This window comes from Cryptomeria japonica, chromosome 10 (genome assembly GCF_030272615.1).
Source record: "Cryptomeria japonica chromosome 10, Sugi_1.0, whole genome shotgun sequence".
Classification (NCBI taxonomy): domain Eukaryota; kingdom Viridiplantae; phylum Streptophyta; class Pinopsida; order Cupressales; family Cupressaceae; genus Cryptomeria; species Cryptomeria japonica.
Window position 1 is genome coordinate 31,839,709 of NC_081414.1, and position 10,073 is coordinate 31,849,781.

Genomic DNA, 10,073 nt, shown 5'->3' on the forward strand with positions numbered 1-10,073 from the left:
AAGCAAGAAAGTTATTTTAGTCTTATGCATTCAAAATAAAATAAAAAGGAAATAAATAGATTAGAGTTGCATGCATATTGTAGGCTGCAAATAAATCATTTAATTCTATTTTCTGTAAACGCAGTATAGTACATTATAGTTCTGGAAATTGTCTTTTCGTTTATTTCAGAAATTCGTAACTAAGATAGATAGTTTATCTAGTCTATGTAAATATAACTTTTTACAGTTGCTGTATGAAATTAACTAAAATCACTTAGTTACTTTATGCATAAGATAAATCTAAGGTTAATTTAGTACATCTATGTTTTAGCTATAAAGTATCCAAATCTGTCATTTAAATAGTTGCTGTAATTTTTGCAAAGTCTGTCAATTTATTTATTGCAGAAAATGAAAATCACAATCTATTATAGTTTTTATTTAAATAAAATCTAGATTTATTTAGTTGCTGGTAAAACTATTAAATCTATTCATTTATATAGCTGAAGATTTAAATAAAACACCTTCAGCAAACAGTTTAAATGAAATAATAAAATTACTATACTCTTGTTGTAAATGAATCAGAAATTTATTTATCCATCTATTTTATCTTTACATCTAGGACATTTACGAAAGAAAATAAATCAAAAAGAAAACAAAATAATATTTCAGTATTTTGTTCGAATACATACCTAGAATCAAAAGAGTAGGATTTAATCATTACATAATTTTTGTCATATAAAATATATATTTATATAAATATATAATTTATAGACATGCACATTACATGTATATCTTTATATATATTTATATAAAATACATTTATATAAATAATCACGAAATTAGATGTATATATACCTGCATACATATAAAAATGCATATAAATATATAAATAAATAAATATATATATATAATTATTTTTAAAAAATATATATATATAATAAAAAATATATATATATATAAAACAAAATTTATTTTTTTACAACTTTGGGGGAGGGGGTGAAAAAATCCGAAGGGCCGAACCATTGTGTGGACACAGAGTGGAGCCCGCGACCACCATTGTGTGGACACACAGTGGCGCCTACCGGCACTGTTGCCTCCCTCCCTCCTGTGCAAATGCCATGGCGGCCACTCCCCGTGACACCATTCGGCCCTGCACAGTCCCAAACAAAAAAAAAGAGGAAGAAACCCTAGCCCGGTTAGGGCTAGGGTAAAATGTGGCTATTGAAAATAATATAAGATGAGGGGGGACCTATTTTATATTATAAATCAGAGTTAGGGTTGCATGGGTAAAACCCTATGGGTTTAGTTTATATTATTATTATGTAAATGTATATATATGAAATTAATTACATATATACTTACATATATGGTTGCATATATATATATGTGGAGATGTTTGTGAATTTAATTATTAATGAAGTTAATATTTATGTTAAATTTAAATAGATTGAGATGTTTACAAATTTAAATATTAATGAAGTTAATATTTAATTTTTAAATTTAAATAGATTGAGTTGTTTTGAATTAAAAATCAGTGAAGTGATATTTAATTTTAATTAAATAAACTTAGATGATGGAAATTAAACAATTAGGAATTTAAGTTCTAAATGTAAATTATTGAACTAGAGGGTTTAAATTTTATCTCTCCTAGACGTAGGTGCACGTGATTTAACTTGAATAGGAAAATATTCAATTGCGAATATAACTGACCCTTTAGTTGTTTTAGTTAATCTACTACATAATTATTGCTAGATAAAATGTTTTATATTTGTCAATTTAATGTTTTATATTTGTCAATTTAATGTTTTAAAGTTATGTTTAAAATTTTTTTTATCCCGTTCTTGCCCTAAATTTTGGGCATGACAAGACTTGACACTCTTCCTGAATATTTTCATGAGTGATCACCCATATTGATTGAGCCCACTCAATCAATCAACATTGGTACTACAGAAGCAACCAAAAACATACACCTAGCAGAATCTCTGACAGAGGAGGAAAGATCAGCATTTATCATCTTTCTTAAAGAAAAGAAAATTAACTTTGCTTGGTCATACGCAAATATGCCCGGAATTGATCCACACTTAATCATGCATCACTTGTCCATCTCTCCAGGAGTTAAGCCTGTCAAGCAAAAACTATGAAAGATGAATCCACAGGTAGCACTCATGGTCAAGGTTGAACTGAAGAAACTATTAGATGTCAGATTCATTCGACCCATTGACTATGCAAAATGGATTTCCAACATAGTACCAGTATCAAAACCAGATGGCAATATCAGAATCTGCACTGATTTCAGAGATGTCAACAAAGTTTGTCTAAAGGACAACTTTCCTTTACCCAGTATCGACATAATTGTAGACCTCACAGCGGGCCATGCAATGCTCTCACTAATGGACGGTTTTTTAGGCTACAATCAAATAAAAATAGCCCCAGAGGATCAAGATAAAACAATGTTTACCTGTCCTTAGGGAACGTACTGTTGGAATGTTATGCCTTTTGGCTTAAAGAATGCAGGAGCTACTTATCAATTAGCAATGACAACAATCTTTCATGACATGATGCATACCTTCATGGAAGACTATGTGGATGATTTATTAGCTAAATCCTTCACTAGAGCAGAACATTTCAGCATCTTAACAAAGATTTTTGATTGACTGGAAAAATTCTAAGTCAGGCTCAACCCTAAGAAGTGTGTCTTTGGGGTTACATCAGGCAAGTTACTAGGCTACATAGTCTCAGCTAAAGGTATTGAAGTGGATCCAACAAAGGTACAAGCCATTATGGAGATGCCACCACCAAAGAATATCAATCAACTTAGATCTCTACAAGGATGACTTCAATCAATCAGGCGATTCATCGCTCAACTAGCTGATAAAAGTCTACCATTCAATCATTTGCTACATAAGAATGTACCTTTCAGATGGGAAGCTAAGTGTGCAGAATCTTTTTATCAAATCAAACAATATCTAATGAACCCACCAGTTCTAGTACCATCAATAGCGGAAAAGCCACTCATTTTATACATTTCAACAATAGATATATCATTGGGGGCACTATTGGCACAAGAAGATCAACAAGGAAAGGAATGAGCCATATACTACATTAGCAGGACATTGAATGGCTATGAACTCAACTATACATTCATTGAGAAGGCTTGTCTAACAATAGTCTTTTCTTCTCAAAAGTTCTGACATTATATGCTAGCACACACAATTAAGCTAGTGGCAAAAATTGATCCTCTCAAATATCTACTCAGCAAGGCAGCTCTTACAGGCTGATTGGCCAAATGGGTAATGATTCTCAATGAATTTGATATCCAATACACATAATGAAGAGCTATCAAAGGACAAACAATTGTAGATCAACTAGCTGAAGCATAGCTACCAAGAAAACAAACTATGGAGATTGAATTTTTGAACAGAGACGTTCTTTCTATTTCTACCGAGCAATGGACCCTATACTTTGACGGATCGTACACACAACATGGCTCAGGTGTTGGTATTCTCTTCATCACTCATGAAGGACACACTATACCAAGATCATATCGGCTTATGTTCCCATGCACAAATAATGTGGCTGAATATGAGGCATTGGTTATAGGCATCAAAATGATTGTAGAATGGAAAATCATGGAGTTAAAGGTCTACAGAGACTCACAACTAGTTGTCAATCAAATCAACAATGACTATCAGATAAAAGATGACAAGCTACTCCCCTACAAACGAATGGTGGATGACTTCAAATAGTATTTTGTACACATCACCTTCGAGCAAATACCAAGGTTGAACAACAAAGAAACCGATGCAATGGCTACTATCACTTCATTACTACAGATTCCAGAGCAACAGAGTCGTTATGAGTTTCTCGTAGAGCAACTATTCTCCCCAGCCTATGACCACTCTGAATCCCATGTTGTCTATGCCTTGATTGGTTCGGATTCCCCTTTGTATGGACCAATATATGATTATCTAAAGAACAATATTCTACCCATTGACCAATCCCAAAACCAAAAGCGTAACTTTATCTGACAAGCCGCCCGTTATACCCTTACTGCTAATACTTTGTACCATCGAGGTCTAGATGGTACTCTTCTTTGTTGCCTTGATCGTAATGAATCTAATTTCGCTTTACACGAGCTTCAAAAAGGTATTTGTGGTACACATTCAAGTGGAACTACTCTTGCTAAAAAGATTCTAAGGATGGGATACTACTGGCCTACAATGGAAAAAGATTCTTACCACTTCGTCAAGAAGTGTCCTAAATGCCAGATCCATGGCAATTTGATACATGTACCAGCACAGGAACTCCAGCCATTTACAACATCCTCACCCTTTTGTCAGTGGGGAATCGACTTGGTCAGAAAAAATCATCCTTCATCTTCACATGGACACAAGTTCATTATAACTACAACAAAATACTTTACCAAGTGGATAGAAGCAATCCCCATGACCACAGTGACTGGAAAACAAGTTGCCTCTTTTATCCTAAACTATCTGATCTACAGATATGGTATTTCAAGTTCCATCATCACTGATAATGGACAACCTTTCAAAAACCAAGATGTCTGAGAGCTATGTGAACAATTCAAAATACAACATTGGTTCTCTACACCATACTACCCCCAGGGAAATGGTCAGGCAGAAGCATCCAACAAGACAATATTGAAAATCCTAAAGAAAAAGGTGAATGATGCACGCAAAGATTGGCATGTACAACTCAATCCAGCACTTTGGGCATATAGAACTAGCATCCGCACACCTACAGGAGCAACACCTTTCTCATTGGTCTATGGATCAGAAGCTATTTTGCCACTAGAGGTAGAAATTCCCTCTCTCAGAGTCTCTCTAAAAGGCTTAATCCCAAATGAAGAGTATCGAGTCAACCGACTACAAGAACTAGAACTCTTAGATGAAAGACATTAGCATGCTTACACTCATCTCAAAGCATATCAGCAATGCATGTGCAGAAGCTACAATCACAAGGTCATTCCCCAAAATTTCAAAGTTGGTGATCTAGTACTCAAGGAAAATCCTAGAAATCGGCAAGATCGAGAAAAGAAAGGGAAATTTGAACGTAACTGGTTAGGTCCCTATGTCATCATATCGGTCTATGGATCAGGTGCTTATCAACTAACAACTTCAAAAGGAGATGTGCTCGACGAACCAACTAACAACATTCATCTGAAGAAATGCTACACTTGAGTGGTCTAATGCACGAAAAAAGTCAAAAACAATCAAAAAAATCAAAAAAATCAAGGAAAATCAAATAAAAAGGTACAATAAAAGCAACTGGTGAAAACCTGGTAACAGACACTATTATGAAAGGACAGCTCCTTTATCTAATCCATATCCTTATCTCTGCAGTAAAGCACTATCGGCCATCACCCGACACTTAGCAAACATCCATTCAGGACATACTTAGCGTAGTCACTATCCTGATTTATCCATCTATCCTTTCACCACACTTTACCATGGCTTAGTAATCACTGTACATATCCACATCAAGAGGCACACTTAGCTAGGGGCAATAAACATCAAAACTTACAAACATGTTCAAGCCATCAAAACTATTTGCAAACTCAGAACATCATATCCAACACAGCAAAAACTTACACAAACCCAAATCAAAACATCGATCAATAAATAGATTCACAAGAGAAATATGATGGATGATTTTATGAAGTACCAACTGTTGCATTTTGCATAAAGTCTTGACTATTTTTGTATTTAGCTTTTTGAATTATTGGATTCTCTAAATTTTCTCAACAATGCTTCCAAGCTAGAGAACATCGAGAAACTCCAATATTTTCTTAGTCTTATGTCTGTGAGGTGATCATTTGTACTGTGTAAATACTTGTCTCGAGACGTGATACAATGAATATCAATGAAGACATGATTCCACTTTACACATACAAATGGTTTAATCTTGTTTGTTTATACGCAATCCGCACTCTGGTCGTCCTGGTTCAATTATACCTTGATGCTTGTGCTATCTTGCAAAATCAAAACATCATGTAAATTTTTCTCAGGTCATCATGGTTTAATTATACCATTATGCTTGTATAAATTTTCAACATATCCAAAAATCAATCCATGCTCAATGATGATACATATATTGAAAGCAAATAAACATGTGGTTATATCGGATGACAAATGCATAATGCGGGTGCTCCAAAAACAATTAGTTGCATATCATATCATTAATCTCATTTTCAAGATACATCTCACAACATATCATAATCATTCATCTCATTTTCAAGATACATCTCATAACATCATGCATTTCACTTCATCATATCATCTATCTAAGCATTGCATCATCATAGAATAAAGTAAAAGTATATAGACAATGCATCCATAACACATCACATGATAAAAGAAAATGGTGTCATATATATATCAAAAATGATCAAAATGTACAATATATGTCATGTCTCGGCCAAATACAATGATAAAAAATACAATAGAGACAACATCTCTCAAGTATGACTATCTCCTGAAGGAGACGGTCTTGCCGCAAAAGTCCCAGCCCCTGGATCTCCAGGTGGATCATGTCTCGGTGGCCCTGTCACACCTCTGCTCTTTGACTGCGATCTCGTCTCTTGAGATCGAATTGATCTCGACTACGTAAAAATCTACACTCGATGCTCTCTAGGCATCGTAGCCTCATAATGATGACGGTAGTACTCCGCCTCCAGGGCTCTCAAGGCCAGCTCTCTCAAGGTGTCCCTCATCGACCCACCTGCTGCTGCTCTCTGCACGCTCACTACGAGCTCCTTCGCTTGACCCCGCCACTCTATCTCAATGTCACGCTCAGTGGTCAGTTGTGTAATCTAACGCTGATGCGCTAATAGTTGTGCCTACAGCTGCTGCACTGTCACCTGTAAGGTCCTAATCTGGGCATCCTCCACATGAGTCGGAACCCAGACCCGTAGGGGTACCTGCTATTCCTCTACCTGTCCTCAGTGCTGGTGGAGGTAGCACATCAGTCCTCCTCCTCTGGGCTAGCCATCTCACCTCGTCAATCCCTCCCACTGCTTCTATCACCTCTCTCACCATCCCCTCACCCCCTGCTCCAATCGCCAACCCTCCTCTACCTCTATCCATCACAGCTCGTCGAACTTCTCTCTCCACTCCTCTATCACCCCTATCTCTACCTCTGTCTCCTCTCCTACCCCGACCTCCTCCACCTGCTCCCTCATCCCTATCTCCCCCTCCCTCATCCTCATCATCATCAAAAGTGGGCCGTATCTCCGGTGGATCTGATATCCTCACCACGAAATGAGCTACAAACAGTCTAGCAAATTCATCTGTCATCCCAGCGTCCAAAATCTCTAGGGCATAATCCCATATCTAGCATGCTAGCTGCGCAAACTCCTCCACATCCGCCGCACTGTCAATAGTCGGACCCTAATCTCATATGTCCTACCTCCGGTGTGCATACAAATAGGTCCCCTGTGGTATCCCCTGCTGTTGACCAAACTGCCGCAAAACTCTTGTAACCAATAATCTCTCTAATCACAAAAGGGGTCCTCCTTATCAAAAATTGGGTCATAAAGACATATGGCATCTCCATCCCATCCTCAGCCCAAACCTCGCAACTTGCATATGGTTGCAATATGACCGTATCAATATCATCCAACACCCTCCTCCAATGCTCCAGTTTGCCCAGCTTCCACTGGACAACTAACCCCCTATATCCATATGCATAGGCATGTCCAATTGGCCTATCTCTGTCCACCAGTGGCCTGGCTGCCGGAATGTGCTCCCAACACCATACCTATAGAAGTGTAACGCTAGCTGACAAACTACCGTAACCCAGGTATACTAACTTGTGCAAGTCCCTGTACAAATGGGCTAGCATAGCCGATCCCCATGTGAACCTGCGGCCCTGTGTAACCATCTCCTCTAGTACCAGTCCCCATCCCACTGACAATCCCTTTGACCTACAGTCGAGACATAGAAAACCACCTACAAACCCTGCCAGTACTAATGGAAGAGGTGCATAATGCAAATCCAGAAACTCTTGCCACAGAATCTCATATCCGCACACTGTATCATCGTGAAAAATCTGACGAAGTGCCTCTGTCCTGCCCTCCTCTGACTGCTCATAAGGTAGTAGTGCACCTACTACAGGTATGCGCAGGATCTGGTAACAATCCTTAGGGGTCACTATCATCTCCCCCGTGGCAAAATGGAAGGTGTTCGTATCACTGTGCCATCTCTCTGCAAGCGTTGTAAGTAAACCCCAGTTAACAGTGAACAGAGGCATATCCAATAGGGAAGATAGGCCGCATCTCTCAATAATGTCCAAATCAGCCTGTGCCAACTGTGGTATCAATGCCCATGGTCTTGGGAACCACTTGCGCAACTGAACCACTCCCAATAGCTCCTGTCAAAATGGCAAAACAAGTTCAATATCAGTTCCTCATCAAAACATAGATATCAAAATCAAAATCACATCATATCTATCCATATCAACTTGTAACATAGCTCAAGTTTTCAAAAACCATATCACACTTGTAACACAACTCAAGTCCCCATTTCACATCAACTTGTAACACAACTCAAGTTTCCAACCCATATCAACTTGTAAAACAACTCAAGTTCCACAATCAAATCAACTTGTAACACAAATCAGGCTCCACATATATTAACTTGAAACAATGCAAATCAAATCAAGTTTATACCAAATCCACATCGATATCTATGAATAACTTGAAAAATCACAAATCAAACCAAGTTATATCGACACTTATATTGAACAAACAATCAAAACCATGACAACAAACACAGAAATGAAACATTTTACACCTATCCTAGCAAAACTGACCTTATCCTATCAATTTTCCTTACTCACAAATCATCCTATCTCGCAAAACTGATAACATGCGCTAACTAAATTTGGCTATGCGCTAGATTGACTCGATGCGCTAACTTGTTTTCTCCACGCACTATCCTATCTACCCCACACGCTAGATCAACTCTATGCGCTACCTATTTCTTCCCATGCGCTATCTAAGCTACCCTAGGCGCTAAACCTATCTTATGCACTAACCTATCCTACAACTATGCTACCTATCTAACCCTATGTGCTAGGTCTAACCTACACCCTATGTACCCCTACCCATGTGACTCCCTATCTACCCTATGCACTAAGTTTACCTGATGCGCTACCTATTTCAGTTTCTGCGCTACCCTATGTCCCTAATGTGCTAATGTGCATTTATGCGCTAACCTAGCAAACCTAAGCACTAACCCAGCAAACCTATGCGCTACCCTACGTTTTTTAGATGCAACCTAAATCAACAACGTTATGCGCTATGAAATTTTTCGTATGCGCTGATCGACGACCTAGATGCGCTAAAACGTTAAACCTACGTGAAAAATTCCAAAAAGTACCCAGAACGACAAAATAAAACATCAAAAAGGGGTCAAAAAGGTTGACTTGTAGGTGGTCCATATGCGGCAGGCCTCCGATACCTCCAAACATGCTCAAATCGATGCGTAGAATATGGGATAGACATTTTGTCTTCTCTCCAAAAGTCTCTTTCTCTAAAGTCAACAAGCACAAATGAGATAAAACAATGCACTTTTCCCCTTTTATAGTGTAAAATAAAATTAGGGTTAGGGGATTGAGCATGTAATTCACTCATGGTCTTCCTCATACCCTTGCACACATGAATTATCGGGAGATGAATCAATTCAAGCATTCCACATAGCCAAAATTTTGCAAAGCACACACAATTATCAAATCACATCAAATTTTTCCAAATTTTTGATTCATCTCCCGAGGGAGCATTATCAACATCAATTATCAAAACTGGGGCATGACATATCTCAAAACAACAAATTTTTTTTTATTTGATCATAAATCACGATAACACATCATTTTCTTTGAATTAACATGTGCACACACGTCACTTCAAAGAGGGGCAAAATGTAGACGTATAAAAATGACCATATTCCTAAAGGAATATTTTATGTTCATTTCTCTATTTAATTAAATCCAATTTAATTAAATCGCCCACATTCCTCTATTTAAATTAAGTAAATTACTCAATTTATTTAAATTAAATTCACTATGCCTCTTTT